At 32.5% G+C, this 12,023-nt stretch overlaps 1 protein-coding gene across 7 annotated transcripts in view; it reads left to right on the forward strand.

The window, feature by feature from the left end:
* LOC142322441 (17-beta-hydroxysteroid dehydrogenase 13-like) overlaps positions 1-12,023 on the forward strand; it is a 164,718-nt gene that overhangs the window by 63,053 nt on the left and 89,642 nt on the right. For all 7 annotated transcript variants that reach the window (XR_012755866.1, XR_012755877.1, XR_012755876.1 and 4 more), the window contains exon 2: positions 6,931-7,065. The gene's annotated coding sequence lies outside the window, so the exon portion shown is untranslated. The remainder of the gene's footprint in view (positions 1-6,930; positions 7,066-12,023) is intronic.

Consider the following 12,023-nt stretch of genomic DNA (forward strand, 5'->3'; position numbering starts at 1 on the left):
TAAGTGGTAGCGATTCTAGCTTTCAATCAAAAGGTTCTGGGTTCGAATCCCAGTAAGTCTTGGCATTTTATCACAGGCTACAAAATTTATATTTTATAAGAAAAAATTATGTAAGGTAGCTGTAATTTTAAAAATTAGGCATGCATTTATCAGCGGGAATAGTAAAAAATAATTATATATATTTCAAAATTCCTATATATATATATATATATATATATATATATATATATATATATATATAAGGTATTTGATTTTAATCACCCCGGGAAATTTTCTCGTAAACTACGCGGAAAATAAATGTTACTAAGATTAGAGGGAAGCATCTCATTGTGACCTTGGATTTTACCTCGACCTTATTTCAAGGTTAAAGGATTCCTGCCATTTAAGAAGAAAGTAGTAGAAAATATAATAATGGGAGGAATCCAGAAAGGGGCTAAAAAATCCTTTTTAGTAAAGCTAACAGGTCCGTTTTACAATCAACCTTTGTAATACTGTTCGCTGACACACCTGAAGGGCATTCTTTGAGAAGGGCTGTTGACGGACCAGGGTAGGAATCTCATGGGAAAATGTGAGGACGGACGATCATTCTCACGCTTCGAGTTGTGTCCAGTCCTGCGGGTAAAGAGAGTAGGAGTATAAATACTCTGGGGAACAGCAGTTGACGATTAGTCTGCGAGAGAGTGCTACGATAGAGTTCTGCAAGAGAGTTCTAAGCGAGGAGTTATTATTTGAGTTTGAAGCGAGAGTATTCTGCGAGGAGGTCATTGAAGGAGTGTATTACACGTTCGACGCGATTAAGGTGACGTCACAAGTAATTCCAATGCATGAAAACAAGAAGTGGTTCAGTGAGTTGCCATTAGACTACAAGTGAAAGAGCCAATGTACTAAATTTCATTCATAAATTGTTAGATTAATTTTATTTGTGAACAGCAAAGGTATTTGCAGTGAAAGAACGTTAAAATCGTCTTATCAATTCTATTATTGTTGTTAATAAAAGACTAGTGGTTTAAAGTTTAAGATTTAATGGTCATGCTAATGTTTTTTGTCAATGGGACAACAAACAATATGGTTTCAATATTTGACTACATGTAAATAAACCTTAAGACTATTTTAAATTCTGTTATGTATTACTGATTTTTATTATTATTATTGTGGTTGTGAATACTGTTATTATTATTATAAGTTTATTATTGTCGTTTATTATTCTTATTGTCATTGTTATTATTGATTGCTTTTATTTTACTTATGTTCTTAAACTAATAAACTGTAATTATCTGTGGACGTCCTAGTAAGTTCTGTGTAAGTTAAGTATGTGATAAGTACCTGAGAGTATGCATGTGCGTATATGTGTACCGCAATTTGTTCAACCGTTGTGTGCGTTTGGTATTTGTCTGTGAGGACCGACGGTATGTGTGGGCGTAATTGTGGTTTGCTTGTGTTTTGTGTCTTTGTGTTGAGTGTGTGATTGTATTGGCGTTTATTTGTGTATTGGTGTTCCTTTGATTGATTTCGGTGTCCGATTGTGTGAGCGGGTGTTTCTCCCATCTTGAAGTAATGCTGCTTCCAGGAGGAGGCGTGGATAGCCAGTGGTGGAGATTTAGTCGATAGTGCGCAGGAACACATACGCACCTTATAATATCTTCCGGAACCTGTTAGCCAGCCGTACACTGTCTAGGCGCCTGTAAATTGGGTTCCTCCACCTCTATTAAAAAATAAATAAATAAATTGCAATTATATAAACATTTGCAACTGTCAATCTCTCAGTATACTGATCGAGCCGCGAACACGTGACAATATAATAAAAGAATGAAGCTAACAAAGGTAAACAGTAATCAACAAAGAAATCATACAGTAGGTTATACATTTTTTTGAGGGATTTTTTATAATTTCTGGTACTTTGTTTTTCAAGTTCTTTTAACCTATGTATCAAATCGATTCAGAGAAAAATATGATTGTTTCAAAGAATCTCAATATATAATTGAAAAATATTTTAATTGAAATATAACAAAAAAAAAAACTTTCCATTATAATTTTTTTGTTACCTCAACTATAAGTTTATTAAAATCTCATTTACATTTAACGGTTAATATCTATTTAACTACTCTACTTTTATCACGTGTCTGTTTTGTTAATTCTTTGTTTTTTTATCTTTTAAAGTTTTTTTAATATATTATAATAAATCAGTTTTATTCCTATAAAATAAAATAGAACATTGTTTTGTTTTTGTTTTTTTTTTTACAGATGATTGTAAAATTTGATATAACTTTTTTTTTAAATGCAGTTATAAATTAGAAAAAAAAAATTATTACTACTTTAAATTAACAACTTCAAGGTAATCAAGCATATATATATATATATATATACATATATATATATATATAAAACAGGAAGGTCATATTTCAGTTATTTAAATAAAATAAAAATTACAAAAATATATGAAACTTAAAAAATCAAGTTTTATGAGTATGTAATATATATATATATATATACTAATTAAAATGATTTTATCGGTTGTTAAATTATATTTAAATAACACAAATGGTTATTTAAAAAACATTGATACGACCTCTACTTTCTCGGACATTTGTTTTTTAAAAGATAAATAAGACGAATAATATGCAAAGTGAAAAAAAAATTATATACTTACCTAGAATGGAACCCGAGATCAACTGATTTAGAAACCATAACTCTTAATTACTATTACTACATTTTTGTACCGGGTAAGCAATTTGAAACCAAATTGCTGCAAACTAATCACAGTTATGATATACAGACAGAACCACGAAGTGCTGCAGGGATTTCATAACCTATTCTACTCGTGAAAATAATGAAAAACGTTCATTATAAACATATGTCCTAAAACGTTTTATTTGCGAGTTATCGATTAGTGAAAAATTTCCCTTGAATTTCAGTATCCCGGTAAAATGAAGTTGCACTGAAATTTTTAAGGATTTAAAAATGGATAGTCAGGGGTGGAGGTTTAGTCGGTAGTGCGCAGGAACACATAAGCACCTAATAATATCTTGCGGAACCTGTTAGCGAGCCGGACACTGTCTAAGCGCTCGTAAATGGGGTACCGCCAACTCTGTTAAAAAATAAATTAATTATAATTATATAAACATTTGCAACTGCCATATTAATCAGTATCCTGATCGAGCCGCGAACACGCGACAATATAACGAAAGAATGAAGCTAAGAAAGGTGAAGAGTACTCAACATAAAAATCATACAGTAGGTTAATAATTTTTTTAAGGGATTTTTTTTAACAAAAATAAGATTTGAAATACTATAAAAATGGACTAAACGAATAAATTAATATAATTCTGTTATAAATCAAAGAACAACCACAAAATAAAGGATTTAATTAACAGACAAAATTAGTGATTTTTGGTTTTGGAAATGAAAAATCGATTAAAATAAGTCCTGGAACCGTATCTGTGAAGTTGTTTTTGGAATACTTTGGGTGAAAATCAATAAATTGAGGTAAAAAACTCTGTTTTTTCATGTTTGACGTACAATAACTTTGTTAAATGAGTACTAAACACTTAAAACCTTTAAACAAAATTTATAATTCAATTTAATTCTCTAAAAAAATGGAGAAATATAAGTTGAATAAATGAAAAGCTAAAAAAAATGCATATGTTTTTTATAAACAGTGCACGTACCAGTTTATAATAATTGTAAAAAATAATCCCACAATTTTCAACAACATTTCTTGGCTTCTGTACTGTTTTTGTAGCTGTTTTTAGTTCTTTATGACTATCCTAGATCTAGAAAAGGCATTCGATAACGTAGACTGGAATAAAATGTTCAGCATTTTAAAAACAATTACGGTTCAAATACAGAGATAGAAGAACGATTGCTAACATTTACACGAACCAAACAGCAAAAGTAATAATTGAAGAACATAAGAAAGAAGCCGTAATAAAAAAGGGAGTTGGGCAAGGATATTCCCTATCACCATTACTTTTTAATCTTTACATAGAACTAGCAGTTAATAATGTTAAAAAACAATTTACATTCGGAGTAACAGTACAACGTATAAGATAAAGATGCTACGGTTTGCTGATGATATTACTATATCATCAGCAAACTGTAGCATCTTACCGTAGCATCGTAGAATTACTATTCTAGCCGATAGTAAAAAAGATTTAGTAGAAACAATGAACGGCATGGATGAAGTCCTAGGCAAAAACTACGGCATGAAAATAAACAAGAACAACCAAACGTTATGAAATGTAGTAGAAATAACGAAGATGGACTACTGAATGTAAAAATAGCAAGAGAAAAGATTACGGAGGAGCAGAATTTTCTTATTTGGGAAGTAGAATTACTAACGATGGACGAAGCAGGGGTGATATAAAATGCTAAATACCGCAGGCAAAACGAGCCTTCATTCAGAAATATAATTTGTTTACATGAAAAATTAATTTAAACGTCAGGATAAGATTTTTGAAAGTATATGTTTGGAGTGTCGCTTTATATGGAAGTGAAACTTGAACGATCGGAGTATCTGGGAAGAAAAGATTGAAGCTTTTGAAATGTGGTGCTATAGGAGAATGTTAAAAATCAGATCGGTGGATAAAGTGACAAATGAAGAAGTGTTGGCAAATAGATGAAGAAATAAGCATTTGGAAAATTATAGTTAAAGGAAGAGACAGATTTATAGGCCACATATTAAGGCATTCTGGATTAGTCGTTCTAATATTGGAAGGACAGGTAAAAGGGAAAAAATTTGCAGGTAGGTAACGTTTAGAATATGTAAAACAAATTTTTAGGGATATAGGATGCAGGGGGTATACTGAAATGAAACGATTGGCACTAGATAGGGAATCTTGGTAAGCTGCATCAACCAGTCCAATGACCGAAGAAAAAAAAATGACTGTCCTTAAGTTGCTCAGCCGTATCCATAATTTGGACAATTAATTCCTCAGGAGAATCATTAATTCTGCCCCTTAATTAGCGTCCTAAAATTTTCAGTACGGCCTCATTTCACTACACAATAAATATATATTTTTTTACCGAATATCTAAAGAATCTGGAGGAATCTCTACCGCGCCCAGTCAGATTTTATAAGGTTTCGGAGAGAGACCAAATTTTCTTTAAGATTTGTAATCCTTTGAACACGATTTTATAATGTTTACATTGCACACTAGCAGTACTGGCAATGTTTCGCTATTGCTAGATTTGAGTAATATATATACACAATCAAATATATCTATGTTTGCACATACATTAAAAGAACACAATTGATAGTTCGTTAAAACATTAACAAAATAAATATACGGAACTTCACAAAATTTAACGTTTCCCTTCTTCCCTTTTCCCTTTCTCCCTCTTTTACTTTTCCCCTTTTCCCATTTTCATTTGTACCTCATTCCCCATTTTCTTTTCCCTTACCCGTTTCCCCCGTTTCTCTTTCCATTTCCTTCCCCCCATTTCTCTTTCTCTTATTTCCCTTTTCTTTTTTTCCTTTCCCCTTTCCATTTCTTTTTCCTGTTTTCCTTTTTTATTTTTTTCCATTTTCCCTTTCTTCGTTTTTACCTTTTTGATTTTTCCCTCTTTCCTTTTTTCAAGTTTCCCTTTCTCCCTTTTTTCCCGCACATAAATCAGTCCTATAGTTTTTTAGTCTATAGCGGACACACATACCAGAAAACAATGAAATGGAATCGTAAAATGTTTAGTATAGCGTGTGTTGTTTTTACGTCCAACAGATAGCACTGTTTTTAAAAAAAAAGCATGTTTTTACCTGTCACAAGTGTGACATCTTATGTATATCAATAGTAGGTATATAAAACCGCCCGCGTATTCGAATGCAACGTTTTGTCAAAATTTCAAAGCAATCGGTGAAGAAATTTCGGAGATTTAAGATTTTAAACAAACGAACATTTACATTTTTATTTATATAGATCATACATATATATTATACAAATGTATGTGTATAAGATATTTTCGTCCGCTCAATCGGCCGCAAATCTTAACAGATTTCAGCCAAACTTGGTGGGATGATGTAAACCTGTTTGGAATAGAAGCCTATTGACTTTCAAGCGAATTGGTTTACAGAAACCGGAGTTAGAATAAAAAAATTGGGGTTTCGGGTAAATTTTCAATTTTTTTCGTTCTATTGTGCGCAATGTTTAACTGATGAAACTTGGTAGGGTGATGACCTATTAGAAATAAAATAATAATGGTTTTCAAGCTAATCAGTTCACAGGAACCAGAGATAGAGTCAAAAGTTTTGGTTTTTGAGTACGTTCTCAAGGTTAACTAAAACCGGTTATCCGCCCTTTTGACTTACTTATTGCAACAGAGTTTTTCTCTTTAATATAGAAATATTTTTGGTAGGTTCATTCAATTTTTGTAAGTAATTAATGTTAAATTGTGATGAACAAAAAAATATTTTTCATCGTATTTTTAAAATTTGTAAATAAAATGTACTATGTTTAAAATATTAATTTTAATAGTAATTCCTTATTAAGGCCCTTCTGTTCTTTATTTCTATTTTTTTTTTTTTTTTTAATTAGATATTTTAATTTTTAATCTATGATAAATTTTATGTTTTAAAATAAAAATTTAATTTTTAATTTTTATTTAATTCAACATAAATTGAAACAATTTTTTTATTTAAATATATTTAATTCAAGCCATATTAATATTTAAATTATCGTTTAATTATTATTATTATTCTAAAAATAAATATTCTATTAATAAATTTCTTACGATTAATTGGTTAATTTATAAAGTATAAAGTTATTTATATTTTACAAAATGGCATTAAGGTATTTTTAATTAAAAATGAATTAAACAAAAAAAAATCATCCATTTATATTAATATATAAATACGTAATAAATAGATTTATTTTTTAACGTATTTTCATTATTCAATTTCAGTACATGAATAATATTTCCAAATATTTTTATTTTTACTAGCTGATCGGTGCTTGCTTCGCTCGTCCGACCGTCTATCCCATACCCCAAGGATCCAGGTCGGTCCAAAGAAGCACAACACCTGTATTACCACTGGAGAAGAAAGAAGCCTGTACCACAAATCCAAACATTTGGAAAGTAAGTAGTTTTTAATTTCCTTACCAAATTATTGTGCTACATATGTTGGTTTACACCATTTATGGTGCAAACTCATTACTACATATGTTGTAGTATGACCTACTAATAGAGCTGTATTATTGTAAATACGTATAATAAATTTAATGTATTTAATAATTGTATTTCATCCATTTTGTAATGTTAAGTGACTTGGTTGTATGTATACTGAATTGTATTGGTAAATAAATCTTGCCACACATTAAAGTGAGGTGCTATACCTCTTCTCCCTGAAGGGCAGTGACATATATCTTCGACTGACTGAAGTTAATAAAACTATACTGTGTGAATGTTAAACTCCACTAATGTGAATTTGAAAAAAAAAATTTCGGGGGGGAACTGGTGAAAAAGATTCTGTCGCCAGGGAGTTGAATAGTGGACACGTACAGGGCCAGGGAGGCAGCCTCTTTGCTGAGGGTGTTCGGGTCCAGCAGATGGCTGAATCAGGACGTTCTGATGACCCTCGAAGTTTGTGAGGTGGGCGCGCGATTCAGGGGTATACGTGTGGTGCATACCCGGACCCAGACTAAGTGATAGGGAAGGGAAGGGTAGCTTTCTTGGGGAGAGTCACCATGGCAACTGGGAGGGATGTCGTGATGTCTCAGTGATCCGAGAGGGACCCCGTCGGGAGATCAGCTTCAAGCTGTACTAAGGGGGGAAGGGCTAGTCTTCAGCCATTCAGCCACGTCACTTGGGACCGACCGAAGTAACGTCTTCTAGGCGGTTACTGGTTGTTTCAATGGTTAAATAAATAAAAAATTTCCTTACCAAAAGAAAACACACAATTAATGTAAAATATTTATTTATATGAATTAATATTAGCCGTTTACAACAAAACGCTTAATACTTAAAAATTTATCGAAACCAATAAAAATGTAACATTTATTGTTCATAAGCGTCTGGAAGTCGTTGAGAAACAGTCGTCTTTCGTCTTATTGACAAATCATTTCGTGCAAAAAATCGGTTATCCATCCACGGCTTGCTTTAAAATCAACTTTATTCAACGATTTAGCGATTTCACGAGCATATGATCGACACATTTCTGTCGTGACAGCATAACCGCATTTCCTTTTTTCCATAAAAAGAGGCGTACAATTTTTTTTCTATGTCTGTGTATTTTGGTTTTACGCCACGAAAATCCCTTTTATTACCAGTGCCTTTCACCAGAAGTTGTTTCTTCTTACGCCAGTCTCGAATGCAGCTTTCATCTACGTCAAATTTTCTTCCTGCCGCCCGATTTCCAATTTTTTCAGCCTCTTCTATAACGCGCAGTATTTTATTTACTGCAAAAGATCGTAGACGCCGTCTTTTTGTATCATTTTAATGCAGTAATTAAAATAAATCACCGTATTAAACTTTAGAAGATAAACTAAACATATAAAATGCACATAACCGTCCACATATACAAGCAGTACAATGACTATGGCGAATAGACAAGACGACGATGGGTAACCGATACTGTAACTGTAGTGTCATTAGAACCGGATGCAGCCTATACAGAATGAATCAGTTTTATAAAAATACCGTTTCTTCGTTCCTATCGATAATATGAACAGGATGATAATAATTAAGGATGTATTCTGTATAAGCGGCATCCGGTATTGATAAACGAAAGCTTAATGTAATTATATTTATGTGATTGAATTTAGGTACTTCTAAGAAACGTTTACTTTACATAAATCATCCTGGCTAAAGGCTATGTTTCAAGTAAACCCCGCACCGTTATTTTTTCTCTCCAATTCCAAGAAAAAAAATGCGGGGGGTACTCGAATAAATACGGTATTTAACATTTTTACTTTCAAAAAAGGTAACCTAGACTGTTACCTCTTATTGCTTAGTTCTCTCCTATTTGTAACGCTCATATTTAAGTGTGCATATTACTGGTGGCTCATAGCTAAAATTACTGGGGTGCTGCTCAACAAATCTTTTTCTGGGCCTTTTCAAGGCCATGGTTAAAATTTTCTGTAAAATAAAAGAACCGGAAAAAATGAATCAAATAGAATAGCTGGCAGCAGGCTAATAATCTAATTCTACTCATTATCATATTCAATATAGTACAGTTTTAAAGCACATTGTTCTTAAAAACCGTATTCGGTTTAACCGAATAAATAAAATGTCAATACAGATAATATTTTTTAGTATTATTAGATAACTTAATTATATTTCCGCTTAAAAACACTATAGTCCAACGGTGGTTAATTTAAATTTATATGTACACAGAAACAAATACATAATTAGTTTTTACTAATTACCTTCTCTTTTGCCCACCCAATGTGTTTTGGCAATCAAAGAGTCCTTGCTTTCCGCCATCTTCTCATCACCACTGAAAAAACAACTAAACTGCTTTCATATTCCTTCCACCGACTAAACTAGAAAAGGGAACGAACAAGGAAGTTCTATACGCATGCGGAGTAAAGAAAAACTACCTTCCACCAGCACGCCAGGATCGGCACTACGGGAGCGACAGTGCTCTCTCTCCCTAACGGCCTCGCGTGCACCTTCCAATGTGCGCATGCGCATAACAGCCAAACACCACGCCGCTGGAACTTTACGCTCAGATTAATAGTACAAGGAAAATTAAAGATAAACAAACCGACATACGTGGCATTTATAGATTTATCAAAGGCATTTCATAACGTAGAATGGAATAAAACGTTCAGCATTTTAAAAAATTTAGGGTTCAAGTATAGAGATAGAAGAACAATTGTTAACATTTACAGGAAGAAACTGCAACAGTAATAATCGAAAACCATAAGAAAAAAGCCGTAATAAAACAGGAAATCAAAACAGGATGTTCGCTATCCCTGTCACTTTTTAATCTTTACATAGAACTAGCAGTTAATGATGTTAAAGAACAATTTAGATCCGCAGTAACAGGACAAGGTGAAAAGATAAAGATGCTACGATTTGCTGATGACATAGTAATTCTAGCTGAGAGTAAAAAAAGTTTTAGAAGAAACAACGAACGGTATGGATGAAGTCCTACGCAAGAACTACCGCATGAAAATAAAAAATAAAAAACCAAAGTAATGAAATGTAGTAGAAATAACGAAGATGGACAACTGAATATAAAAATAGGAAGAGAAAAGATTACGGAAGTAGAAGAATTTCGTTATTTGGAAAGTAGAATTACTAAAGATGGACGAAGCACCAGCGATGTAAAATGCCGAACAGCACAGGTGAAACGAACCTTTAGTTAGAAATATAATTTGTTTATATTAAAAATAAATTTAAACGTCAGAGAAATATTTTTGAAAGTATACGTTTGGAGCCTAGCTTTATACGAAAGTGAAACTTGGACGATCGGTGTAACTGAGAAGAAAAGATTAGAAGCTTTTGAAATGCAGTGCTACAGGAGAATGTTAAAAATCAGATGGGTGGATAAAGTGACAAATGAAGAGATGTTGCGGCAAATCGATGAAGAAAAGAAGCATTTGAAAAAATATACTTAAAAGAAGAGACATACTTATAGGCCACATATTAAGGCATCCCGGAATGGTCGCCATGATATTGGAGAGACAGATAGATAGGTAAAATTGTGCAGGCAGGCAACATTTGGAACATGTAAAACAAATTATTAGGGATGTAGGATATAGGGGGTATACCGAAATGAAACGACTGGCACTATATAGGGAATCTTGGAGAACTGCATCAAACCAGTCAAATGATAAGACAAAAAAAAAGACAGCACATGACTTTCTTGTACGCCTATTAATTTACTTACACACATTTTTTTTGCAAATGAAAAGGACATAAAATTTTATTTTATTAATAACTTCTGATATTTTTTTTTTATTATATTGAATTATTATTTATTGTAAAAGTTTTTTTTCATAATCAGAGGATTATAATTAATAATAAATCAATATATTTATATGAAGAAAAAAAGAAGGTTTTGAATCTATGGTCCTTCCCTTTGTAAGATCCAAATATTTCATTAATTAAAATTTTATTTGTCTGTAACTCTGAAACCAATGAAAATAAGTACCACTTATGATACATACTTGAAAAGCTCTTAATCGGGACTTATTACAGCGGTTAAGAAAATATACAAAATCCATTTTTTTGGATTTTGGGCGTTTTTGGATGCTTTTAATCCAGTCGATTGCAATCAAAAGGGGAGGTGCACAACTATATGTTGCAGCAGTCCTAAATCCTGAATTTCAACATCCTACGGCTAATCGTTTTTGAGTTATGCGGGACACATACGTACATATAGACGTCATGCTGAAACTAATAAAAATGAATTCAGGGATGGTCAAAATGGATATTTCCTTAGAAATCTGAAAACCGAAATTTTTCGCGATCACAATACTTCCTTTACTTCATACAAGGAAGTAAATATATAGTCCGTTTAGAAAGTTGCTGTGTACTGGACGTATGGAAGTGCAATAACAAAACTTCCTTAATTATTACAATTATTTTTCTTTCATTAATTTTTAGAAATTGATATTACAATCACCGGAATAATTTATAAAAGGTGTTGAAAACGACCTCCTACAACACTGAACTCGTTTCAGTTTGTTTTCAAATACTTTTAACTGGATGATGTATTGGAATGTCTCGTACTTATGCCATTATTGCGTTCTTTAGTTCGTCATTCGTTCATCGTCTGTGGCGATACACTGCTTGTTTTGCTTCCCCCCCCCCCACCATAGAAAGTATTCTGGGGGAGTCAGATCGAACGATAGTACAGGCGCCTCAAATCCCTCGAAATGATTCGTTCACCGAAGACATTTTGTAAAAAAAAGAAACGTCATTGATTTGTTACCTGTGTGCACTGTGGCGCTATCTTGTTGGAACTAACTGTGATTGATTCTTCCACCTTCTGTTAACTGACTAATCCAGTTTGTTAAAACAGCACAATAACGATCACTATTAACTGTATCTTCAACAAAATGGACCCACAAAGTGCGTTCTAC

This window comes from Lycorma delicatula, chromosome 1 (genome assembly GCF_047948215.1).
Source record: "Lycorma delicatula isolate Av1 chromosome 1, ASM4794821v1, whole genome shotgun sequence".
NCBI lineage: Eukaryota > Metazoa > Arthropoda > Insecta > Hemiptera > Fulgoridae > Lycorma > Lycorma delicatula.